Below are 27,883 nucleotides of genomic sequence, written 5' to 3'. Positions count from 1 at the left end.
TGAAACCTGGTGGAGCTTAGTATAGATGGCCTAATAGAATGAGTACCACACACTGCTAATATGCCCAAAATATTTTAAAGGCAAGATGCAGCTAAAAATTATTAGTAATTTGAAAGCTGGTGGAGCTTAGTATAGATGGCCTAATAGAATGAGTACCACACACTGCTAATATGCCCAAAAGGTTTTACTTGGCTAGGTGCAGTAAAAAATTTGTATTACATACACAGGTGGTGTAGCTTGCAACACAGATAGGCTACTCCACTGACTAACACACACTGCAAGAGGCCCAAAAGGATTTGCTTAGCTAGATTTAGCCAAATGCTGTGAAAAACACTTGCACAGCACTAAAACAGACCTGCCTGGCAAAAAGTGATAGGAACTGATGTAACCTAGCCCTCAAAAGGGCTGCAATTACAACTAGTCACTACTCCCTACTCCCAACCTATCTGTCTATTTAAGAGCACAGACCTGCCTGCTAAAAGTCGTAGGAAATGCTGTAACCTAGCCCTCAAAAGGGCTGCAATTAGAACTAGTCCCTACTTCCAAGCTATCTGTCTATTTCAGATAAAATTCGCTTGCAATTCACACAGTTATACTGTATAGCGCGCACACAGCAGCAGCGGTGCCGTCTAACACTCAGCTGCAGCAGTGAGAAAATGGTGGTGACGGGGAAAATGGCTGGGTCTTATAGGGCAAGGACATGTGACATACACAGTCAATGACACATGCCCTTGCTTGTGTGAAAAAAAGCACTTCGCTCCGTGTGTGCGCTGCTGATAGGCTGACAGACTGCACCTCCCCACTGTAAATGCGGGAAAGAGAAAAAAAAATGGAGATCTTCATTATTTCTGCAGAGATCCATCCCATGCCCCTCCCTCCGCTCCGCTGTACACTCAAACTGTGTATTAACATTGATTATCAGCATTACTGTGAAAAAATCCAGTTACGATTTTGGTGCACGAACAGTTATCGAACATAACCTCGAACAGTCGGATTTTTTTAAAATTGTTCGCGTTCGTCGAACGGCTCGAACACCGCCCAAAACAGCTCGAATTTTAGATTGGCAAACAGTTCGATTCAAACACCGCTCATCTCTATTTATGATGACACTCAACAGCCTTCCATCCATAGATTCTGTCAGTTGCTTGATCTGTTTTCCATCAACATTGCGTGCAGCAGCCACCACAGACTCCCAGACACTGTTCCGAGAGGTGTACTGTTTTCCATCCCTGTAGATCTCACATTTTATGATGGACCACAGGTTCTCTATGGGGTTCAGATCAGGTGAACAAGGGGGCCATGTCATTATTTTTTCTTCTTTTAGACCTTTACTGGCCAGCCATGCTGTGGAGTATTTGGATGCATGTGATGGAGCATTGTCCTGCATGAAAATCATGTTTTTCTTGAACGATACCGACTTTTTCCTGTACCACTGCTTGAAGAAGTTTCACTCCATCCTCAACCCGAAAAGGTCCTACAAGTTCATCTTTGATGATACCAGTCCATACCAGTACCCCACCTCCACCTTGCTGGCGTCTGAGTCGGAGTGGAGCTCTCTGCCCTTTATTGATCCAGCCTCTGGCCCTGCCATCTGGCCCATCAAGAGTCACTCTCATTTCATCAGTCCATAAAACCTTTGAAAAATCAGTCTTAAGATATTTCTTGGCCCATTCTTGACGTTTTATCTTATGTTTCTTGTTCAAAGGTGGTCGTTTTTCAGCCTTCCTTACCTTGGCCATGTCCCTGAGTATCGCACACCTTGTGCATTTTGATACTCCAGTAACGTTGCAGCTCTGAAATATGGCAAAACTAGTGGCGAATGGCATCTTGGCGGCTTCACGCTTGATTTTCCTCAATTCATGGGCAGTTATTTTGCGCCTTTTTTGGCCAACACGCTTCTTGCGACCCTATTGGCTATTTGCCATGAAACGCTTGATTGTTTGGTGATCACGCTTCAAAAGTTTGGAAATTTCAAGACTGCTGCATCCCTCTGCAAGACATCTCTCAATTTTGGTCTTTCCAGAGCCAGTCAAATCTCTCTTCTGACCCATTTTGCCAAAGGAAAGGAAGTTGCCTAATAATTAAGCACACCTTATATAGGGTTTTGATATCATTAGTCAACACCCCTCCTCAATACAGAGATGCACATCACCAGATTTACTTAATTGGTAGTTGGCTCTCAAGCCTATGCAGCTTGGAGTAGGACAATATGTATAAAAAGTATCATGTGATCAAAATACTCATTTGTCTAATAATTCGGCACACAGTGTATATAGATATATATTTATATCAGATGGGGCAAAGCTGGCACTGTTGATAGTCGTGCCCATCAAGCAAGCATGGTGGCAGCCTGTACCCTGTGATCCCTGCAGGCCTGTACTCTGCACGGGTCACTAAAGAGGTCGGTACTTGCTGTCAGGTGTCACAATGGAGCCGGTCATGTCAGGGATTGCTAGTTATGCAATTCCCTAGTACAGAGGGATTGTGACAGGAGGGGGTGCAGAGATGGTGTATTCGAATGCAACATTCATTTTTATTTATATAGGTTATATATTATATATACAGTGCCTGCAAGTAGTATTCAACCCCCTGCAGATTTAGCTGGTTTGATAAGAAACAAATAAGTTAGAGCCTTCAAACTGCAAACGAGAGTAGGTTTTATGAACAGAAGCATAAATCTTACAAACCAAAATGTTATGTTGCTCAGTTGAATTTTATTAAATTTTAAACATAAAAGTGTGGGTCAATTATTATTCAACCCCTATGTTTAATATTTTGTGGAATAACCCTTGTTTGCAATTACAGCTAATAATCGTCTTATAAGACCTGATCAGGCCGGCACAGGTCTGTGGAGTTATCTTGGCCCACTCCTCCATGCAGATTTTCTCCAAGTTATCTAGGTTCTTTGGGTGTCTCATGTGTACTTTATTCTTGAGCTCCTTCCACAAGTTTTCAATTGGGTTAAGGTCAGGAGACTGACTAGGCCACTCCAACACCTTGACTTTTTCCCTCTTGAACCAGGCCTTGGTTTTCTTGGCTGTGTGCTTTGGGTCGTTGTCTTGTTGGAAGATGAAATTACGACCCATCTTAAGATCCTTGATGGAGGAGCGGAGGTTCTTGGCCAAAATCTCCAGGTAGGCCGTGCTATCCATCTTCCCATGGATGCGGACCAGATGGCCAGGCCCCTTGGCAGAGAAACAGCCCCACAGCATGATGCTGCCACCACCATGCTTGACTGTAGGGATGGTATTCTTGGGGTCGTATGCAGTGCCATCCAGTCTCCAAACGTCACGTGTGTGGTTGGCACCAAAGATCTCGATCTTGGTCTCATCAGACCATAGAACCTTGAACCAGTCTGTCTCAGAGTCCTCCAAGTGATCATGAGCAAACTGTAGACGAGCCTTGACATGACGCTTTGAAAGTAAAGGTACCTTACGGGCTCGTCTGGAACGGAGACCATTGCGGTGGAGTACGTTACTTATGGTATTGACTGAAACCAATGTCCCCACTGCCATGAGATCTTCCCGGAGCTCCTTCCTTGTTGTCCTTGGGTTAGTCTTGACTCTTCGGACAAGCCTGGCCTCGGCCCGGGAGGGCACTTTCAAAGGCTGTCCTGGCCGTGGAAGGCTAACAGTAGGTCCATAAGCCTTCCACTTACGGATGATGCTCCCAACAGTGGAGACAGGTAGGCCCAACTCCTTGGAAAGGGTTTTGTACCCCTTGCCAGCCTTGTGACCCTCCACGATCTTGTCTCTGATGGACTTGGAATGCTCCTTTGTCTTTCCCATGTTGACCATGTCTGAGTGCTGTTCACAAGTTTGGGGAGGGTCTTAAATAGTCAGAAAAGGCTGGCAAAAGAGATCTTTAATCCACACATGTGAAGCTCATTATTCTTGGTGCCTGAACTACTTCTTAATACTTTAGGGGGACCAAACAGAATTCTTGTGGTTTGAGGGGTTGAATAATAAATGACACTCTGAATTAACTTTTAACGTTTAAAAAAAAAAAAAAAATTTGCTGCAGTGCATTTCCCACTTCCAGGCTGATCTACAGTACAAATGTCACAATGCCAAGTTAATTCCGCATGTGTCAACCAGCTAAATCTGCAGGGGGTTGAAGAATACTACTTGTAGGCACTGTATATATATATACAGTACAGACTAAAAGTTTGGACACACCTTCTCATTTAAAGATTTTTCTATATTTTCATGACTATGAAAATTGTACATTCACACTGAAGGCATCAAAACTATGAATTGACACATGTGGAATTATATACTTAACAAAAAAAGTGTGAAACAACTGAAAATATGTCTTATATTCTAGGTTCTTCAAAGTAGCCACCTTTTGCTTTGATGACTGCTTTGCACACTCTTGGCATTCTCTTGATGAGCTTCAAGAGGTAGTCACCAGAAATGGTTTTCACTTCACAGGTTTGCCCTGTCAGGTTTAATAAGTGGGATTTCTTGCCTTATAAATGTTGTTGGGACCATCAGTTGTGTTGTGCAGAAGTCTGGTGGATATGTGGCACCCCAGGGGTCTGGTTGCCACAGTAATAGAAATATTATGTCTGAGAGCAAGTGGGAGGTTTCTCTGGTCAGGAGCCCTTAAGCATTCAACACTTCCTGCCCAGACCTGGGAGGGGAGGAATCTGCCCTTATAAACTGGGTCTGGGGCGGGATTAGTCAGTAGAGTCAGAGCCTGGAGACAATTCCAGACACAGGGAAAGTGTCAGCAAGGATCTCTGTAGGAGCTAGGAGCAGAAGACCAGGGGCTGGAAGCTAAGCAGAGATATAGCTCGCCCTGGCAGAAGAATCTGATAACTGGACACCGGAGTCCGAGGCTGTGGGGACTGATATCTACCCAGCAGCAGAAACCAGCCGGCAGGGGATTCCAGGTCCTCTGGCCATAGAAGCCCGGAGGCTCAGTCACAAGGAAGGGACCAGCACCGCCATCCAGGAGCGGAGGCTAACAGAAGGCCCCAAGTCACCAGCCATACGGGTGAGCACCACACGGTATACTCAGGGACGTGGGCTACTTCTACCCGCTTACAGCAAGGTAGCCAGAAAGAGTGCAGATAGACGGGGAGGCCTACAACTCCACCTGGCCAGGGGAACTCCTGTTTGCTCGCAGACTGACCAGGTCCCTTATGTTAGCCAGTACTCCCGGGAGGGTCTGCCTTCATATCACCAGTAAAGACCCTGAACTGCACTGCAAAGACTCTGAGTCGATCCTGCTCATCCCCGCACCAGCACTACTAGTGCTGGGACGCCCGCGCACCATCACTCCCATCATCCACATTCCCTGCCCTGAGGCCATACTCCTCCCGTGGGGAGTTATCCCATCTTTTGCTGCGCACACCACACCAGCCTCAGCGGACTGCCTCGCAGCGGCAGTACACCCTGACCGCAATCCACGGGTGGCATAGTCGGGCAATTAACCTAAAGCCCCCCCACAAAATACCGCCATTGGCCTGACCACCCTGAGTCCCGGGACCAGGTCACTGCCACGGATACTACAACCCCCAGAGACCCGGCTCCGGGTATCCCACACACGTCCACACTAGGCCCAGGGGGCGAGTCAGCTTTGGCATAGTCAGCAGGATTTCGTGCCCGCAACCCCCGGGTACTGCGCGCCTTCAAAAGACTGTCATACCTGCCGTGGTGAAGGTCCCCGCCATCCGGAGCCATTTCCCGCCATCTTCAAAAGTTTCCCGCCATCCGCAGTCGTTTTCCCGCCATCGGACGCCATCTTCGGGACGCCACGCGGTAAGAATAGGGGCGTGGACGCGAAAGTGCGCGAGACCCGAAGCTCCGCCCCACGCATCGACGCTGCGCAAGATCCTGGAAGGGAGAGAGAGCGACGCTGACGTCACCAGAGCGCGACGCAAGGTCCTCCACCCTGACAATCGTCTGCGGAGCCGCGGCCTACGGAGAAGAAGCAACAGAAGGTAGGCCACACTTAACTAGGGGGGAGGAAGATGACGGATACGGAGGGACCCTCTACCACCAGCGCGGCCGCTGCCGCAGTAATGCCATTTACAATGCCCTATATCCCCGGAGCGGCCTGGCTGCCCCAGTACTCAGGGGAGTCGCATACCCTAAGCGACTTTAAAGAGAGACTGCACAGCCTGTTTAAGGTATACCCCCTGACAGAAGGACAAAAAGTAAGCATATTGGTAGGCCAGCTAACTGGGGCAGCCCAACGTGAAGTAAAGTCCTGGTCAGTCCGGGACAAGGAGACAAGAAATCTTAACCCATCTGAGGGACACTTTTGATACCCGTACCTCAGCAGAGATCAAAATGAAATTCTATGGGTGCAAGCAGCGGGCCCAAGACAGTATAAGAGACTATGCTTTGAATTTGCAAGAGGCCCTGGGAGCCATTAAACAGGCAGACCCTGACAGTGTGCTTAATGCAGATGAACTGTTAACTGAGCAATTCATTGAGGGTCTGCTGTCCAACGCCCACCGAACCCAGTTACGTGCAATGGCCTTGCAGAACCCTGGTTTAGACTTTGCAAAGTTCAAAGACAGGGCCATCCGGGTGCTCCGAGAACCGGCACCGGGTAGCGCTGTAACCCACCGGCGTCCTGCTATTACCTATCACCAGGAGGCGACACCCTTGTCTACAGAGTCTGTAGGAGCTGGTGCGCAGGCTTTGGATAACAACCCGGCTACAGACCTGCACCATCAGGTCCAAGAGTTAACCAAAAGTGTAGCCGCGCTAACCAGAACTGTGCAGTCTTTACAGGTTTCCCCTCCAGGGAAGATCCAGCTGGCATCTGGACTGGAGGACGTCCCGTGGTGCCGACAGAGGAGGATCCCAACGTCCAGAGGAAGACCCAGCGACAGATACAACGAGGACGGACAACCCATCTGCCGCCGCTGCAATCAACCCGGACATATGGCAAGGTACTGTCATTTAAACGGGCACAACCTGGGGTAGAGGGCCAACCCCCAGGCATAAGATCATCAGGCCCATCGAACTGGCGTGATAAATACGTAGGGGGGCGTCTGGTCTTGCCTGTGGTACTGGATGGCATTCCTATGAGGGCCCTACTGGACACTGGGCCACAAGTGACTACCATCCCGTACGTGCTCTTTAAGCGGTACTGGAATGACTCGGACATAACCCGCTACCCAGATGACGACCTGAGTATCATCGCCAGCAATGGTCAGCCCGTGCCGCAGGTGGGATTCAAGGAGGTGACCATTAAGGTCGGTAAAGTCGAACTGGCGGCACAAGGACTGATTATTGTGGACATAGACCGTCATGAGAGCCACCCTAGAATAACCTTGGGAACTAATGTGATTGAAAATTGTCTTGCAGAGGTGATTCTCATTTTACAGCAGGCTGCCAAGAACGCCAGTTCCAGCCAGCAGCGTGTGCTCCAAAAAGAGATCCGGGCACTGATGAAACGGCAACAGGTGGAACTATCTGGTGGTGAGATAGGTAGCGTGAGAATGTGTGACCCGTTCCCTATTGCCATGCCCCCGAAAAGAGAGATGATGATATGGTGCCGGGCAGCTATTGGTCTAAGAGGTAGAGACTACCAAGCAATGGTAGAACCCGTCTACTCAGACAGTAGGCCCACCATTTTGACAGCACGGGGGGGTGGTCGATGTACGCCATGGGAGGGTGCCCGTCCGCATCATAAATATCGGGGAGAGAGAAGTATACCTGCCCCGGTATGCCACGCTAGCCAAATTGTTCACCATAAACCAAAATTCTGTAAGGGCCGTAGAACCCTTGACTCCATCTCAACTAGAGGAAGGTAACGGCTCTAAGAAACAAATGGAGGACTGGTGTCAGCAACTGCATTTGGGTACTGACTCCACTCCCTCACACCAAAAACAGGGAGTCTACCGGGTGGTTCAGGAGTACGAAAGAGTCTTTAGTAAACACCCGCTAGACTTCGGGCGAGTAAAGGGGGTAGAACATCACATCTCAACAGGAGACCATCCACCCATAAAGGAAAGATACCGACTTGTACCCCCTGCACACTATCAGCATGCAAAGGGGATGTTGCGGGACATGAAGGAGGCTGGGGTAATCAGGGACAGCTGTAGCCCCTGGGCAGCTCCACTAGTTCTAGTGAAAAAGAAGGACAACACAATGAGAATGTGTGTAGACTTCAGAAAGGTCAACCGTATCACACACAAAGATGCGTACCCATTACCTAGAATAGAAGAATCTTTAGCTGCATTAAAATCTGCTAACTTCTTCTCCACTTTGGATCTTACTAGCGGGTACTGGCAGGTTCCTGTAGCAGAGGCGGACAAGGAGAAGACTGCATTCACCACCCCGATGGGTCTCAGCGAATTCAATTGTATGCCTTTCGGGCTCTGCAACGCACCAGGAACCTTCCAGCGGTTGATGGAATGCTGTCTGGGACACCGGATTTTCGAGACGGTCCTGTTATGCCTGGACGATGTCATCATTTATTCCAAAACCTACAAGGACCATCTGAAACACCTGGCAGAAGTGTTTGACGCCCTGGCAAGCTACGGCCTAAAGGTGAAACCCTCCAAGTGTCACCTCCTGAAACCAAAGGTGCAGTACCTGGGACACGTGGTGAGTGCTGACGGAGTGGCTCCCGACCCCGATAAGATCACTGTGATTAAGGACTGGCCAGGACCCTCCAGCATAAAGGAAGTGCGGCAGTTCCTCGGGTTGGTAGGCTACTACCGAAGATTCATTCCCGGTTTCACCAAAATGGCAACCCCTATGCAGGACCTTCTGATAGGCCAATCCAGGAAGGCCAAAAACCAGAAGCCGCCCTTCAGATGGGAAAAGCTGGAAGAGGAGTCCTTCTGCCAGCTGAAGATGTCCCTCACGGGGGATGAAATCCTGGCGTACCCTGACTACAACCAGCCCTTTATCCTCCACACGGACATAGTTACATAGATAGTTACATAGTTTATAAGGCCGAAAAAAGACAAGAGTCCATCCAGTTCAGCCTATTTCTTGTGCACTGCAGCTATTCCACAGCGTTGATCCAGGGGAAGGCAAAAAAAAATAAAAACATGGGGTATAGGCCAATTTACATTATTGAGGAAAAATTCACTTCCCGACACCAATCTGGCAGTCAGATTAAATCCCTGGATTAATTAACATAAGATGTAATTTTATTGTTCTCAAGAAAGGCGTCCAGGCCTCTCTTGAACTCATTAAGTGAGTTGGACATCACCACTTCCTCTCCCAGAGAGTTCCAGAGTCTCACGGCTCTGACCGTAAAGAATCCCCTTCTATGCTGGTGCAGGAACCTCCTTTCCTCCAGACGCATAGTGTGCCCCCTCGTCTTTGTCACCATCCTTGGTATAAACAGGTCATGGGAGAGATCTCTGTACTGCCCCCTGATGTATTTATACATGTTTATGAGGTCTCCCCTAAGCCTTCTCTTTTCCAACGTAAATAGGCCTAATTTTGACAACCTCTCTGGGTATTCTAGTCCCTCCATTCCCTTTATTACCTTAGTCGCCCTCCTTTGTACCCTCTCTAGCTCCAATATGTCTTTCCTGAGCACCGGAGCCAAGAACTGTGCACAATATTCTAAGTGCGGCCTTACCAGCTCTTTATACAGAGGAAGAACAATGTTCTCATCATATGCCCCTATTCCTCTTCTGATGCATGCCATGACTCTATTTGCCTTCGCAGCTGCTGCCTGACACTGGGCACTCCAATTTAATTTGTTATTAACCAAGACGCCCAGGTCCTTCTCCATGTCAGATTTCCCCAACGGTTTCCCATTTAATATGTATGGGTGACTGCTGTTTTTCTTTCCCATGTGCATGACCTTACATTTATCGGCATTGAACCCCATTTGCCATTTTTTGGCCCAACTCCCCAGTTTATCTAAATCCTCCTGTAGCTGTGCCCTATCCTCATCTGTATTAACTACTTTACAAAGTTTAGTATCATCTGCAAATATTGCTATTTTACTATGCAACCCTTCCACTAGATCATTAATAAATATATTAAATAATATAGGGCCCAAGACAGACCCTTGAGGCACCCCGATAGTAACCCTGACACCCCCTGAGCTTACTCCATTGATAACCACCCTCTGCTTTCTATCACTCAGCCAGCTATTTACCCACTTGCACACATTATCCCCCAGACCAAGCATTCTCATTTTATATACCAACCTTTTGTGTGGCACGGTATCAAACGCTTTGGAGAAGTCAAGGTATACAACATCCACTGACTCTCCCCGGTCCAGCTGTGAGCTCACCTCCTCGTAGAAGGCCATCAGGTTTGTTTGGCAGGAGCGATCCCTCATGAATCCATGTTGATATGGAGTTAGACAGTTATTATCATTAAGATATTCTACAATAGCATCTCTAAGAAATCCTTCAAACAATTTACCCACAACAGACGTTAAGCTGACTGGTCTATAGTTCCCAGAGTCACTTTTAGACCCCTTTTTGAATATTGGTACCACATTTGCTTGGCGCCAGTCTAGTGGGACAGTCCCTGTCCATAAAGAGTGCTTGAATATAAGATACAGCGGTCTGTCTATCACATTACTTAATTCTTTTAGTACCCGGGGGTGTATGCCATCTGGACCTGGTGACCTGTCTATTTTGATATTATTTAGGCGTTTCTGAACTTCCTCCTGGGTTAGTTGGGTGATATTTAGCGGAGGGTTTACTTTATCACTCTGCATTTCCTCCGATAAATTGTTTTCTTTTGTGAAAACAGTGGAGAAGAAGCTATTGAGTAGGTTAGCTTTACCCTCATCGCCCTCTATGATTTTACCCAGGTTATTTTTCAATGGGCCAACGCCATCAGTTTTAATCCTTTTACTGTTTATATAGTTAAAGAACAGTTTGGGATTCGTTTTACTTTCCTTGGCAATTAGTCTCTCTGTCTCCTCTTTTGCTATTCTTATTTGTTTCTTACAGATTTTGTTTCTTTCCCTATAAGATATTAGCGCTTCCTCGCTGCCTTCTTGTTTAAGTTTACCGAAAGCCCTTATTTTGTTTTTCATTGCCCTCTTGACTTCCTTATTTAGCCACATTGGCTTCCTCCTATTCCTAGCCCTTTTATTCCCATAAGGTATGTACCTTCTACAGTGACTATGTAGGACTGTTTTGAAAATTTCCCATTTTCTATCCGTGCTCCTATTACTAAAGATACTATCCCAGTCTATAAGGTGAAGGGCATCTCTTAGCTGATCAAACTTTGCCCTCCTGAAGTTCAGTGTTTTTGTGACTCCCTTGCTGGGCACCCTACTGAAGCACATGAGGAATTGTATAATGTTGTGGTCACTATTTCCCAGGTGCCCCCCGACCTGCACCTCAGTTATTCTGTCTGGCCTGTTAGTTAATATTAAGTCTAAAAGGGCCGTCCCTCTAGTTGGTTCCTGCACAAGTTGTGACAAATAATTGTCTTTGATAATTGACAGAAACCTGTTTCCTTTCTGAGATCTACAGCTTTCGGTTTCCCAGTCTATATCGGGGTAGTTGAAGTCCCCCATAATAATCACCTCGTTATTTTTTGCTACTTCGTCTATTTGTCTCATTAATAGACTTTCCGTGGCTTCTGCTATATTTGGTGGTTTATAACAGACTCCTATGATAATTTTATTATTGTTTTTTGCCCGATGTATCTCCACCCATAAGGACTCGACCTCCTCATTTCCCTCCCATACATCCTCCCGTATTGTAGGCTTTAGACACGTCTTTACATATAGACCGACTCCACCCCCTTTCCGACTTCTTCGATCCCTTCTAAACAGACTGTAACCCTGTAAGTTAACTGCCCAGTCATAGCTTTCATCTAACCATGTCTCGGTTATTCCCACTATGTCATAGTTACCTGTAGATATTTCTGCTTCCAGTTCATCCATCTTGTTTGTCAGGCTTCTGGCATTTGCTAGCACGCAGTTTACACGATTTTGTTTTGTTCCAATCTTCTCCCTGTGGATTGTATTAGAAATTTTCTTACCTCCCTTCCAAGTATCTTGTCTTGGACCTTCTCTGTCGCACTTCATATCTTTCATTAGTATGTTCTCTGGTTGCATGTTCGTGTCCGGCGTTTTTCTTCCCATCCCCTCTTCTTCTAGTTTAACGCCCTCCTGATGAGTGTTGCGAGTCTCCTGGCGAATGTGTGTTTCCCGGGTTTGTTGAGGTGTAGTCCGTCTCTGGCAAGGAGTCCGTCATAGAGGTAATTCACACCGTGGTCCAGGAATCCAAATCCTTGTTGTCTGCACCATCGTCTCAGCCAGTTGTTCACATCAAGGATCCTGTTCCATCTCCTGACGCCATGCCCGTCTACTGGAAGGATAGAAGAAAAAACTACTTGCGCATCCAGTTCTTTTACTTTCTTCCCCAATGCTTCAAAGTCCTTGCAGATTGTCGGTAGGTCCTTCTTTGCCGTGTCATTGGTGCCAACATGTATCAGAAGAAATGGGTGGACATCCTTGGAACTGATGAGCTTCGGTATCCTATCGGTAACATCCTTGATCTTCGCCCCTGGGAGGCAGCATACTTCTCTTGCGGTTATGTCCGGTCTGCAGATAGCTGCTTCTGTTCCTCTCAGTAGTGGACGCGAGCAACATCGGGCTAGGAGCCGTACTGTCCCAGATCCAGCAGGGGAAAGAACAGGTAATCGCTTACGCCAGCCGAAAACTACGGCCCACAGAGAGAAACCCTGAGAATTATAGCTCATTCAAGCTAGAGTTCCTGGCAGTGGTGTGGGCAGTGACCGAACGTTTCAAGCATTACCTTGCCTCTTCCAAGTTCACCGTGTACACGGATAACAACCCGTTGACACACCTGGACACTGCAAGACTTGGTGCCCTGGAGCAGAGATGGATGGCCCGCCTGTCCAACTATGAATTCACCATCAAATACCGGAAGGGACGCTCAAATGCCAACGCGGATGCCCTGTTCAGAATGCCAAACTTACCGGACGTAGGGGAAGATCCAGAAGAACTGGAAGAAGTCGAACTCCCTGCGTTCCACCGTCATGGGATTACCCTGTATTCCCACTCTGTAAGGGACAGGCGCTCTGCCACGTTCAATCCCTTACCCCACTACAGCTGGGCGGAGACACAAGACAGTGATCCCGCAGTCCGTCTGGTGAAGGAAATGCTGACACTGGCTGATGCCCGTCTTTACCCAGACGCTCCGGAGCAGACCAAGCAACTGTGGAAGGAGAAAAGTAGACTGTTTCTTTACAAGGAGAAGCTGTGCCGGAGAATGGTCACCTCTAGAACACATGAGCTGACCTGGCAGGCAGTGGTCCCAAGACGAGACGCGGCTATGGTTCTGGAGGCATTCCACAATGAAGCAGGACACTTCGGATGGAAAAAGCTGGAGTTCTTGTTGCGTGAACGGTTCTACTGGGTAGGCATGAGAGGAGCCATCGAGAGGTGGTGCAGAGACTGTGGCCCGTGCAACCTAAGAAGAAAGGACCGTGCCAGCCAGAAGAGTCCCCTGCAGCCCATCATCACCAGGCAGCCATTGGAACTGGAGGAACGCAGTCTGTGGCCTGAAAAACTGCCTGATTTGGTGGACTTGTACAATCACATCCCCGTAGGCTCCACCAACTGTACCCCGGCTTACCTAATGAGAGCAAGACCTGGTAAGCTGCCTATTGACCTGGATATGGGAGTCCTGACACCTGAGGACACATCGCCAGAGGCAGACTGGGATACAGAACGACAGCAGCAGTATCGGAAAGTAAAGGAGAGCGTCAAGCGGAGTCTGTCTCAAGCAAGAGAAAGGCAAGAGAAGGCTTATAACCAGTATGCTCCCGCTGTTCCCCAGGTACCTGGAGAGCAGGTCTTGAAGAGAAAGAGGCGGCTCCACAAGTTGGACGACCAGTGGGAGAAGGACCCGTACACCGTACTGCCCTCAAGCCATGAGAACCTAAAAGTATGTGTCATCAGTAAGGATGGAGGAGAAACCACAGCCATTGTTTCCAGAGACCACCTGAAAAAGTGTCCCGAGCAGCTGCAAAGCCCTGACGAAGATCAAGAGAACCCTCAACCCGCAGAGGAAAGAGAAGAAATGATCAGTACCGTACTCGGAGACTTGCCCCGGTCCTGGACTCAGATCAACAACGCAGTCGTGGTACCCGTCCTCACCTTTCTCCAACCAGCCCCTCAAGGACCTACAAAAGAACAGGGAGTGTCAGAAGAGCAGCCGGCCCAGGAGGCAGAAGAATCCATACCAGCAGCCCAGGAGAATCAACCCTCTGCTAGTAGTGAGCCTGCCGTGCCCCTAGTAAGCCAAAGAGTACACAGAAAGCTGCCATGCCTGCCCGTAACACCTTCTACACCCTTTAGTGCAGGACCAGATAGTGGGTTACATAGGTCCACCAGGAGCACTAGAGGACAGATGCCCGCTCGCTGGAGAATCTAAACTGTGATACCTGTAAGCTGCAAATGTTGAAAATGGTTTATGTTTTTGTTGCCTGTTCATTGATTATGTTTCTCTAGTTACCCTGCAGGTTTATTTGGACTGACAGGTTATGGACGCTGAGTAACCGGAACTACATTGTAGATAGTTGCACCTTGGTGCCTCTTGCGAAGATGGCCGCGGAAGAGAAAACCTGTCTGGCGTGGCCTCCTTGTGGCCCAAAGTAGCTAGCCTCAGCCTTGCAGCCATGCCCAGGGCCAACGCTTGGGGTTTGCTTTGGACAGGTCCCCTACTCTGTGCCAAGACTTCACCTTGTTGGGTGATATGGACACCCGGTTACGGACACGCCGTGACCTCTAAAGACTAAAGCTTCTTGTATATATGTTGTTATATTATTGTTTATACCCTGTATTTGTGTTTTCTTAAAAATGTGTTTAGTCCCGGAGTACTAAAATTCACTAGGGGGGGAATGTGGCACCCCAGGGGTCTGGTTGCCACAGTAATAGAAATATTACGTCTGAGAGCAAGTGGGAGGTTTCTCTGGTCAGGAGCCCTTAAGCATGCAACACTTCCTGCACAGACCTGGGAGTGGAGGAATCTGCCCTTATAAACTGGGTCTGGTGCGGGATTAGTCAGTAGAGTCAGAGCCTGGAGACAATTCCAGACACAGGGAAAGTGTCAGCAAGGAGCTCTGTAGGAGCTAGGAGCAGAAGACCAGGGGCTGGAAGCTAAGCAGAGATATAGCTCGCCCTGGCAGAAGAATCTGATAACCGGACACCGGAGTCCGAGGCTGTGGGGACTGATATCTACCCAGCAGCAGAAACCAGGGGATTCCAGGTCCTCTGGCCATAGAAGCCCGGAGGCTCAGTCACAAGTAGAGATGAGCGGTGTTCGACTTGAAATGTTCGCCAATCTCAAATTCGAGCTGTTTTGGGCGGTGTTCAAGCCGTTCAGCGAACACGAACGATTTGAAAAACATTCGGCTGTTCGAGGTTATGTTCGATAACTGTTCGTGCACCAAAATCATAACTGGATTTTTTCTCAGTAATGATGAAAATTAATGTTACTACGCAGTTTGAGTGTACAGCGGGGCGGGGGGAGGGGCAGGGGATGGATCTCTGCAGGAATAATGAAGATCTCCATTTTTTTTTTCTCTTTCCCGCATTTACAGTGGGGAGGTGCAATCTGTCAGCCTATCAGCAGCGCACACACGGAGCGAAGTGCTTTTTTCCACACAAGCAAGGGCATGTGTCATTGGCAGTGTATGTCACATGTCCTTGCCCTATAAGACCCAGCCATTTTCCCCGTCGCCACCATTTTCTCACTGCTGCAGCTGCGTGTTAGACGGCACCGCTGTTGCTGTGTGCGCTATACATTGTTAATTTCAAGCCTACAGATAGCTTGGGAGTAGGGAATAGTTGTGATTGCAGTCCTTTTAAGGACTAGGTTACAGCATTTCCTACGACTTTTATCAGGCAGGTCTGTGCTCTTAAATAGATAGGTTGGGAGTAAAGACTAATTGTAATTGCAGTCCTTTTCAGGACTAAGTTAGATCAGTTCCTATCAGTTTTTGCCAGGCAGGTCTGTGCCAGTGCTGTGCAAGTTTTTTTCACAGCATTTGGCTAAATCTAGCAAAGCTAATCCTTTTTGGCCTATTGCAGAGTGTGTTAGTCAGTGGAGTAGCCTATCTGTGTTGCAAGCTACACCACCTGTGTATAGAATACCAATTTTTTTACTGCACCTAGTGAAGTAAAACCTTTTAGCCATAGCATAATTCTATTAGTCCATCTATACTGACCTCCATAAGGTTGCAAATTGAATATAATATTTTTCTGCATCTAGCTCTGAAAAAATATTTGGCCTTCTAGCAGTGTGTGGGACTTGTTCTATTAGTCCATCTATACTGACCTCCATCAGGTTGCAAATTAAATATTTTTTTTTTCTGCATGTAGCTCTGAAAAAATATTTGGCCTTCTAGCAGTGTGTGGGACTTGTTCTATTAGTCCATCTATACTGACCTCCATCACGTTGCAAATTGAATATAATTTTTTTCTGCATCTAGCTCTGAAAAAATATTTGGGCTTCTAGCTGTGTGTGGGACTTGTTCTATTAGTCCATCTATACTGACCTCCATCAGGTTGCAAATTGAATATAATATTTTTCTGCATCTAGCTCTGAAAAAATATTTGGCCTTCTAGCAGTGTGTGGGACTTGTTCTATTAGTCCATCTATACTGACCTCCATCAGGTTGCAAATTGAATATGATTTTTTTCTGCATCTAGCTCTGAAAAAGTATTTGGGCTTCAAGCTCTGTGTGGGACTTGTTCTATTAGTCCATCTATACTGACCTCCATCAGGTTGCAAATTGAATAAAATATTTTTCTGCATCTAGCTCTGAAAAAATATTTGGCCTTCTAGCAGTGTGTGGGACTTGTTCTATTAGTCCATCTATACTGACCTCCATCAGGTTGCAAATTGAATATAATTTTTTTCTGCATCAACCTCTGAAAAAATATTTGGCCTTCTAGCAATGTGTGGGACTTGTTCTATTAGTCCATCTATACTGACCTCCATCAGGTTGCAAACTGAATATAATTTTTTTCTGCATCTAACCCAGACAATAGTTTTGGCCTAATACCACAGTTTGGCCACTCAGCTCTGCTCGGTTCCCATCCATTGTTTTTTTGTGCAAACAACTCCAGAGTTGTAAATTAGTTAACCACCAAAATGAGTGGAAAAAGGCCTGCTACTGGTGGAAAGGGGAATAGGTGTGTTGGGAAGGGGAAAAAAGGTTGTGTCCGTGGAGTAGGTGTTAAAGCAACAGTAACATCTGCAGAAGAAAGACCATCTTCCAGCAAAACTAAAATGTCTACTTCTTTTAGTGGACAATGTGATAAGATCCCTTTCTTACGGCCACGCCAATCGCTACAAATTCCAGATGAGGCACAAAAACAGCAGGTGCTTCAACGGATATCAAGTGCTCCTTTAAGTGGGCTCTCCTCCACATCAACTTCAACATCACAAATACTCTAGTCCTCAGAGGTGTTACCCCAATCGCACTTGCTTCCTCACAGCTCCCAAATCTCCAGCTGCCCGTCTGAGCATGAGGTAGAACAGATGGTTGAGTCTGCAGAGCTGTTTACTCAAACTATAGCCTGGGAATCAGAGGTTGGCTCCAGCGCTTCTGTGAATCCAGACGAGGAAATGATCTGTATTTATGCCCAGAATCTTTATGAGTCGGATCCAGGACCAGACGCAGAAGGTTCTGACCATAATGTAGACCCTCATTCCCAAACTGTAACTCCTGTTGGTGGAGACAATGAGGAAGACGATGTTGAGACTCAAATACCTGATTGGAGCGACAACTTTAGTTTTTTGTCACGGCAGGAACAGGTTGGCTCTGAGGACGACGGGTGTGATAACACACAGGGTGATGATGATGAGGTTGGAGATCCCACTTACTGTCAACCCACAGTCAGCCAAGAGATGAGGTCAGCAGAGGAGGTGGAGGAGGATGCTAGTGTCGACGAGGTCAGGTTGCGCCTTCCTGGACAGAGACGTAGTACTGGAAGCACGTCAACAACTGCATCCTCAAACACAACTCTGCCTCTGACCACAAGTCGTGGTGGCTCTTCAGGTCGCATGGGTGCTAAGCCTTGCATAGCCTGGGCATTTTTTCAGATCGATAAAGATGACCCAACTCGTGTTATCTGTAACATTTGTCAGCAAAAGCTAAGTAGAGGCCAAAAAATACATAGTTTGAGTACTTCATGCATGAACCGGCACATGGACATGAAGCATAAGTTGCAGTGGGAAGCTCACTGTGCTACAATGCGGCCTAGCCGGCCGGGCAAGCCACCGTCTGCCCCATCTTGTGCATCCGCGGCCTCTTCATCCTCTGTGACTGGGGGGACAGCAGTCACACCTGTTTTGGGATGCAGACCTGCCACCTCTTTACCCGCAACAGCCAGCGTGATTGGCAGGTCATCATTTTCTTTGGAGGTGGTAACACCAGCTGGTGTTGAGCGCTGTCCGACATCGATAGCACCACCTTTGGATCAAGGCAACCTAACATGTCCGCCTGTATCTTCCTCACAGACCGGCAGTTTGCCGGGGACACCCTTATCAACCCCGTCTAAGCACAACAGCCAGCCCTCGGTCCCTCAGATGTGGACAAGTAAAAGACCATTTCCTCCTAGCCATGAGAAAGCTAAGAGGTTGAATTTCACCATCTGCAAGCTCTTGGCTACAAAAATGCTGCCTTTCCGCCTGTTGGACACAGAGGATTTTCGAGACCTTATGTCCGTCGCAGTGCCCCAGTACCAGATGCCCAGTCGGCACTACTTCTCAAAGAAAGGTGTGCCTGCGCTCCACCAGCATGTCGCACACAACATCACCGCTTCTTTGAGAAACTCTGTGTGTGACAGGGTGCATTTCACCACAGACACTTGGACGAGTAGGCATGGACAGGGGCGTAACATGTCGCTGACTGGGCACTGGGTAACTATGGTGACAGCAGGACAAGGGGCTGCTGTCCACGTCTTGCCATCCCCACGAGTTGTGCGTCAATCCTCTTTATGTCAAAGTTCCTCCACTGCTTCTGCCTCCTCAACCTCCTCTCGGTCCTCCACCTGCACCCAAAGCCTGTCTGGTCATGCCACAAGCTTTCTAACTGCGCAGAAGGGATCCTGCACACCTCCTTACTATGCTGGCAGTAGGGCTCAACGTCATCAGGCGGTTTTTACTTTGAAATGTCTGGGAAATGTGAGTCACACAGCTGAGGAGTTGTGGTCAGCTCTGGAGAACCAATTTCATGAATGGTTGTCTCCACTGGACCTGAAACCAGGGAAGGCCGTGTGCGACAATGCTGCAAACCTGGGTGCGGCCCTTCGCCGGGGCAATGTCACACACGTGCCTTGTATGGCTCACGTGTTGAACCTGGTGGTCCAGCAATTTTTAGCCCACTATCCCAGACTAGATGGCCTTCTGCAGAGGGCACGGTCGCTGTGTGCTCACTTCCGCCGTTCGCATCCCGCAGCTCAGAGACTTACATCTCTACAGAAGTCATTGGGCCTGCCACTTCACCGGCTAAAATGCGATGTGCCTACCCGGTGGAATTCAACTCTGCACAAGTTGCAGCGACTGTGGCAGCACCGACAAGCCCTGGTGCAATACGTTCTGACGTATAGCCTGGGCCAACGGGATCCAGAGGTGGGGCAAATCACGCTGGAGGAGTGGTCTCAGATCAGGGACCTTTGAACCCTTCTGCACAGTTTTGAAATGGCGACGAAGATGTTTAGTGGTGACGATGCCATTATCAGCATGACTATTCGGGTGATTTACATGGTGGAGCACATGTTAAACAGAATTCGGAGTCAGGTGGTGGCACAAGAGGAGGTGGAGGAAGTAGAGGAGGAGGAGTTGTATGCGGAAGGGCTAACATCTGCAAGGTCCAGACGGTCGGCAGCACCGAGGCGGCAGGCATGTGAGGGTGGGGGAGATGGTTTTACCAGGGCGCATGGTAGCAGCCAAACTAGTGAGGAAGGTGCAGGAGCCCAGGAAGAAGTGGAGGACGAACTGATGGAAGACTCATCAGATGAGGGAGACATTGATCACATTTCTGTTGTGCGAGGTTGGGGGGAGAGGACAGAGGAAGGAAGCATGATTGTTACCTCGCCACCAACACAACAGGGACTTGGTGCTCCTGGATGCACAAGACACATGAGTGCCTTCTTGCTGCACTACCTGCAATATGACCCTCGAATTGGGAGAATTAGAAATAATCCTGACTACTGGGTTGCCACACTGTTAGATCCCCGGTACAAAAGTAAATTTGCAGGAATAATTCCTGCCATAGAAAGGGATGCACGCATGCAGGAGTATCAGCAGACACTGTGCAGAATCTTAAATGTGCTTTTCCACAAAACACCAGTGGTGCACGTAGTGAATCTCACAGTTCCAACTTGCCAACCGTGGGACCGTCGAGTGTTCAGCACTCAAACCGTAACAGAAACACAGTATCTGCTGGTAACATCAATTTTGCGGAATCATTTCACCACTTTTTTAGCTCATCCTTTGCAAGGCCACAGGAGACAAGAAGTCTGACACATAGTCAACGCCTAGAGACGATGGTACAGTAGTATCTCCAAGTAAACATTGAAGCCATGACTGTGTCACTGGACCCTTGCTCTTTTTGGGCTTCCAATCTGGATAAATGGCCGGAGCTAGCCACTTACGCCTTGGAGATCTTGTCATGCCCCGCAGCCAGCGTTCTGTCTGAACATGTGTTCAGCGCTGCTGGTGGTGTGCTGACAGATAAGCGCACGCGGCTCTCCACTGATAATGTAGACAGACTCACATTCATAAAGATGAACAAATCATGGATCCGAAACGACTTTTCTACCCCTGTGTCATCCTGGGGAGAGTAAAAGCTTGATGATTGGTTAAAATTACCTCACAAACCGTTTTAATCTTTCAAATTACTAATCATGTTTATCTGTATCTTGGCTGGAAAATAATTTTGGCTTTGTAGCAGTGTGCAGGACTGATTCTATTAGGCCATCTATACTAAGCTCCACCAGATTTAAAATTAATAATAATTTTTAGCTGCATCTAGCCCGGAAAATAATTTTGGGGCTCCGAGATGCGCAAGAAACATAAGTGCCTTCTTGCTGCACTACCTGCAACATGACCCTCAGATTGTCAGAATTCGAAGTAATCCTGACTACTGGGTTGCCACACTCTTAGATCCCCCACACTCTTCGATCAACCTTTTCATTTTAATAAAGACCAAAAAAATGGTCATTTTTGAAATTATAAGCATTAGCAGGTTATTAGAAACTGAAATCAAACAGTTTTCAACTCAAAACTTTATTCTAGGTGATGTTACATTTGCACTTAGGACCCCTTGTTCGAAAGGAGCTTCTGAACTCTCTCGTCCATTGAATTTGTCAGGTTTTGGATGGTTTCTGCTTCAATTGTTTTGCATGAGGACAGAATACCCTCCCAGAGCTGTTGCTTAGATGTGAACTGCCTCCCGCCATCATAGACACTCCTTTTGATGATGCTCCAGAGGTTCTGAATGGGGTAGAGGTCAGGGGAGCATGGGGGTCACACCATAAGTTTCTCCCCTTTTATGCCCATATCAGCCAGAGATGCAGATGTGTTATGTGCAGCATGAGACGGTGCATTATCATGCATGAAAATGATCTTGCTGCGGAATACACGGTTCTTCTTCTTGAACCATGGCAGGAAGTGCTGTTTGAGAAACTCCACATACATTATAGAGTTCATCTATACCCCTTCAGGGATCCTAAAGGGGCTGACAATCTCTCTCCCCATGATTCCAGCCCAAAACATTACTCCACCTCCTCCTTGTTGGCACTGTAGCCGTGTTAGCGTGGGGTGTCCATCAACCAGCCATCCTCCACTCCATCCATCTTGACCATCGAGCGTTGCACTGCACTCATCCGTGAACAAAACAGTTTTGAAATAAGTCTTCATGTAATGTTTGGCCCACTGGAGCCGTTTCTGCTTGTGTACAGTGGATAGAGGAGGTCGACAGGATGGCGTATGCACAGCTGCACACTTCTGAAGGACCCTGCATCTTGTTGTTCGGGGGACGTTGGAGGCACCAGCAGCTTCAAAAACTTGTCTGCTGCTATGACAAGGCTTTTTGCCTCTGCTCTTTTAACCTGACGTAATTGCCTGTAGGAAAGAGTCCTCAATTTGCCCTTATCAGCACGCACACGTGTGTACTGTGAATCAGCTACATACTTCTTGATTGCCAAGACACTTCATCCTGATCATCGCACAATGTTGATTGTAGTCATGCCTTGACCTAAACACTCCACAATTTGTTGCTTCTCAGCAGCCGACACATCCTTTTTCTTTCCCATTTTGGCAGAAAATGTAGGCTGCTTAATAATGTGGGACAGCCTTCTTAAGTAGTCTTGCCGTTCATTGGACACACCTGCCAAAATAATTAGCACAGGTGTCTGCAATTGCTTACAGTGATATAAAGAGCCCTGACACACATCACCATCAATGAGTTTAACTGACAAACAAACAAATTCTTCCCTTATCACTCCTAAACACTTTTTGCATAATAATTTGGAACACAGTGTACATGTGCTTTTCCACAAAACACCAGTGATTCACGTAGTGAATCTTACAGTTCTAACTTGCCAACCGTGGTCTGTATGGAGTTGTTCAATAAAGGGCCCAAAATTAAGATAACATAGATGGGAGAGGTCTCTATGAATAGGAATTCCTAAGAATTTGATACCCTGTGAGGGCCAGGCAAAGGGAAAGTTGGACTGGATGGAATCCTGTATGGATTTGGGGAAGGAGACATCGATGGCCTCAGACTTCGCTGTATTGATTTTAAAATTTGACCATGTAACAAAGTGATCTATTTCAGCCATAACAGCAGGGATGGATATATGTGATTGAGTGATATATACTAGGACATCATCAGCAAATAGAGAGCACTTGTACTCGGTGCCTCCCACCTCAATCCACCTAATATTGGGGTTATGGCGAATTGATGAGAGCAGGTGCTCCGTCACTAGGATGTATAAGAGAGGGGACAGAGGACATCCCTGCCTTGTCCCATTGGTGATTATGAAAGGTGATGAATATGTTCTGACGCGCCCCCTGGGCCTTGGGACATCCAGAGCCGGACCCTTTTTGGAGGATGCTGGTGGTTGTAGTCTCCGTGGCGGCGACCCGGTTCCGTGGCTCAGGGCGGTCAAACCAGTGGCGGAACTATTTATGTGGTTTTGATGTTTAAATGTCCGACTATGCCACCCGTGGATTGCGGTCAGAGTGAACCGCCGCTGCAGGGCAGACCGCTGAGGCTGGTGTTGTGGGTGCAGCAGAGCGTAGCATAACTCCCCACTGGAGGAGTATAGCCTCAGGGCAGTGTATGCGGAGGATGGGGGTGATGGTGCAGGGCAGCAGCAGTAACGACACGGAGTCAGTGATGCAGTCCAGGGCCTTTACTCACAGTTCTTATTATCCAGACCAGTTCTGCAGGTAACGGCTGCCCACGTCGTACTATGCTCACCAGGTGAGGGGCTCAGACAACTCCCAGAAAACTTTGGAGCTCTTCACAGGACCCCCTTTGTGTGTCCTTTGTCTGGCCTTTCTTACCAACCCTTCTGTCCGGCTGCCTCGGGCCTCCTCTTGGTAAACTTGGCGCCAGTTTTCCTGACCCTATGTGCTGCCCTCCTAGCGGGTGTAGCGAGGGGCTGCGCCACATAAAATGTCACAGCCTCCGTTTTCTATCTGAGGGTCGTTTCCCGCCTCCACTAGTTTCGGGGACCGGTCTCCCCCTTTGGCCTGACCCCTCCACGCAGGTGGATTCGGGCGTGCGGTGGCGACTCGCCCGTCCACACCCCTGGGATCCCTTCTTTCCTCGTTCCTGGAGCCTTCTCCGCTCCTCTTCCTTCCTTCTCCCTCTTCCAGGCCTGGGCCTCTGTTACTAGGCCCGCCTCTGGAGCAGAGCTCATGCAGAGCCCCTGCTCCCTGTCACTTCTGCTCAGACTTCTCTGCACTGAACTAAGATGGTGCCCACCTTTTATACTGCCTTCTCAATGCACCCAGGAACTGCTTCCTCCCTGCTCCTGCACTACAGGGTTCCACTTCCTCAGTGTTCCCTCCCCCCACTCCAGCCAGGGACAGGGACTGTCGTGCCCATCTCAGGGGCATATTGGTCGCCCTGCCCCACGGCAATGTGGTGTAATGCATGCAGGTGTCGGGGTCCTGATCCACACTCCATCCTTACCTGAGAGTGAAATATCACACCTCTGGGTGAGGTGCAATACCTCTGCAGCAACCGAGCCCTCGGGGTGCTACAGTTCCATTTATCTTCAGCCCAGGTGACGCATTGCCATACAGGGCCGTGATTTTGGCTATAAAAGGGTCCCCTAGACCCCTACCCCAAGCTTTTTAAAGGAATAATATATGGCGTGCCAGGAGACTCTATGGAATGCTTTCTCAGCATCCAACGAGAGTATCTAATTACAAATTTTTAACTGCATCTAGCCCAGGAAATACTTTGTGCCTAGTAGCAGTGTCTGCTAGTCAGCGGATTATCCCGGCTGTTAAGCAAGCTACACCACCTGTAGTTCGGACACTAAATTTTTTCAAAGGAAATGCTTCGGGACCACGGGATACTCAATGAAGAGCATCAGGAGGCACCCCAAGGCATAGGGGCTGGGACTGGCGGTAGGACGCCTTGCGGTGGACAGCCGAGCTCGATCCTTATAAAAGCTTTTTAACTGCAGCAGCTTTAGTGGACGCTACTGGAGCTGGAATTACGCGGCTGCTGGCATGAGACTTGCCCTTCAATAGATCCTTCTAAAAGGATTTAAAGTGTATTCATTCAAATTAGAGAGACAATTTAAATTAAAAAGCTTAGAGCTGCCTCCACCACAGGGGGGCTCGCTCGACCCACCAGCGGACAGGCACCAGTATTGGGAGAGGGGGGCTGGCCCTCAGGGTCCACCGCGGCTCTGGCACAAACAGAGGTGGCACGGGCAGGAACGGACTGGCCGTGTCGGCTTCTCACTTTTTGGATTTTAGAAGGGCATGACATGCCTATATCTGTGTCTCCCCCTCCTTTTACCCCTCCACCTCTTTTCTTTTCTCATGACTATATGTACTTTTCACTTTTCCATGTGTTAGTTATGTCTTCTGAGCAGTTTGTCAGCTTTTGGACACCTTTGAAGGTGTTTTCTATGTGTTTCTATGTGTTTTTGTTTGCCTGCCATTGGTTTTAATGGTGTTCGAAGGTGTTCGACGAACAGTTCGACGAACAGTTCGGTGAACACAAGGGTGTTCGACGAACCGAACCGAACTCGAACACTACGGGGGTGGCTCAACACTAGTCACAAGGAAGGGACCAGCACCGCCATCCAGGAGATGAGGCTAACAGAAGGCCCCAAGTCACCAGCCATACGTGTGAGCACCACACGGTATACTCAGGGACGTGGGCTACTTCCACCCGCTTACAGCAAGGTAGCCAGAAAGAGTGCAGATAGACGGGGAGGCCTACAACTCCACCTGGCCAGGGGAACTCCTGTTTGCTCGCAGACTGACCAGGTCCCTTATGCTAGCCAGTACTCCCGGGAGGGTCTGCCTTCATATCACCAGTAAAGACCCTGAACTGCACTGCAAAGAATCTGAGTCGATCCTGCTCATCGCCGCACCAGCACTACTAGTGCTGGGACGCCCGCGCACCATCACTCCCATCATCCACATTCCCTGCCCTGAGGCCATACTCCTCCAGTGGGGAGTTATCCCATCTTTTGCTGCGCACACCACACCAGCCTCAGCGGACAGCCTCGCAGCGGCGGTACACCCTGACTGCAATCCACGGGTGGCAAAGTCGGACAATTAACCTAAAACTCCCCACAAAATACCACCATTGGCCTGACCACCCTGAGCCACGGGACCGGGTCACCGCCACGGATACTCCAACCCCCAGAGACCCGGCTCTGGGTATCCCGCACACGTCCACACTAGGCCCAGGGGGCGAGTCAGATACACAGCTGATAGTCCTACTGAATAGACTGTTAGAATTAGTATTATGGCAAGAAAGAAGCAGCTAAGTAAAGAAAAAACGAGTGGCCATCATTACTTTAAGAAATGAAGGTCATTCAGTCCGAAAAATTGAGCAAACTTTGAAAGTGTCCCCAAGTGCAGTTGCAAAAACGATCAAGCGCTACAAAGAAACTGGCTCACATGAGGACCACCCCAGGAAAGGAAGACCAAGAGTCACCTCTGCTTCTGAGGATAAGTTTATCCGAGTCACCAGCCTCAGAAATCGCAGGTTAACAGCAGCTCAGATTAGAGACCAGGTCAATGCCACACAGAGTTCTAGCAGCAGACACATCTCTTCAACAACTGTTAAGAGGAGACTTTGTGCAGCTGGCCTTCATGGTAAAATAGCTGCTAGGAAACCACTGCTAAGGACAGGCAACAAGCAGAAGAGACTTGTTTGGGCTAAAGAACACAAGGAATGGACATTAGACCAGTGGAAATCTGTGCTTTGGTCTGATGAATCCAAATTTGAGATCTTTGGTTCCAACCACCGTGTCTTTGTGCGACGCAGAAAAGGTGAACGGATGGACTCTACATGCCTGGTTCCCACCGTGAAGCATGGAGGAGGAGGTGTGATGGTGTGGGGGTGCTTTTGCTGAAGACACTGTTGGGGATTTATTCAAAATTGAAGGCATACTGAACCAGCATGGCTACCACAGCATCTTGCAGCGGCATGCTATTCCATCCAGTTTGCGTTTAGTTGGACCATCATTTATTTTTCAACAGGACAATGACCCCAAACACACCTCCAGGCTGTGTAAGGGCTATTTAACCAAGAAGGAGAGTGATGGGGTGCTACGCCAGATGACCTTGCCTCCACAGTCACCAGACCAGAACCCAATCAAGATGGTTTGGGGTGAGCTGAACCGCAGAGTGAAGGCAAAAGGGCCAACAAGTGCTAAGCATCTCTGGGAACTCCTTCAAGATTGTTGGAAGACCATTTCCGGTGACTAGCTCTTGAAGCTCATCAAGAGAATGCCAAGAGTGTGCTAAGCAGTCATCAAAGCAAAAGGTAGCTACTTTGAAGAACCTAGAATATAAGACATATTTCAGCTGTTTCACACTTTTTGTTAAGTATATAATTCCACCTGTGTTAATTCATAGTTTTGATGCCTTCAGTGTGAATGTACAATTTTCATAGTCATGAAAATACAGAAAAATCTTTAAATGAGAAGGTGTGTCCAAACTTTTGGTCAGTACTGTATATACTTACATTTTTATTTATATAGATATATAGATACATATCAGATGGGGCAATGCTGGCGCTGTTGATAATTGTACTCATCAGGCCTGGCCTGTACTTGATGCTGAAATTGAAGTCAGCTAGTTCAGCGACCCATCTCTGACCCGTTGCATTCAGTTTGGCTGTAGTAAGGACATAGGTCAAAAGGGTTGTTGTCAGTATACCTCTACCTCAAACTCTTTGCTGTTGTAGAGATAATCTCTAAATCGTTCACAGATAGCCCATTTCAATGCCAGGAACTCCAGTTTTCCGGTATGTAGATGGTAATTCTTCTCAGCATCTGTCAACGTTCTAGAACCGTAACCGATGACTCTCATTTTTCCATCTTGATGCTGATACAGGGCAGCTCCCAGTCCAACTTGAGAAGCATCGCAATGAAGATCAAATGGTAAATTGAAATCAGGATATCCCAAGATGAGTGGTTTTACCAGGTAGTCTACTAGTTCTTCCAATTCCTCCTGGTGGCCTTCTGTTCAGAGAATGGGCTGTTGGGACGAAATGGTGTTGTTTCTTTTATGCCCGGTCCTACCCACTTTCTTCTTTTTCTCTGTGGGTGTTGTTGTCTCTGTCGTCCCTCCCAAGAGGAGGTATTCTGGAGCGACTATCCTGAAGAAGTTCCGATTGTAAGTACGATAGTAGGAGAAGAATCCTAATAT

This window comes from Phyllobates terribilis, unplaced genomic scaffold (genome assembly GCF_046119375.1).
Source record: "Phyllobates terribilis strain yellow unplaced genomic scaffold, ASM4611937v1 Scaffold_3__8_contigs__length_932513732, whole genome shotgun sequence".
NCBI classification, from domain to species: Eukaryota; Metazoa; Chordata; class Amphibia; order Anura; family Dendrobatidae; genus Phyllobates; species Phyllobates terribilis.
Note: the sequence above shows the minus strand (reverse complement) of the source record.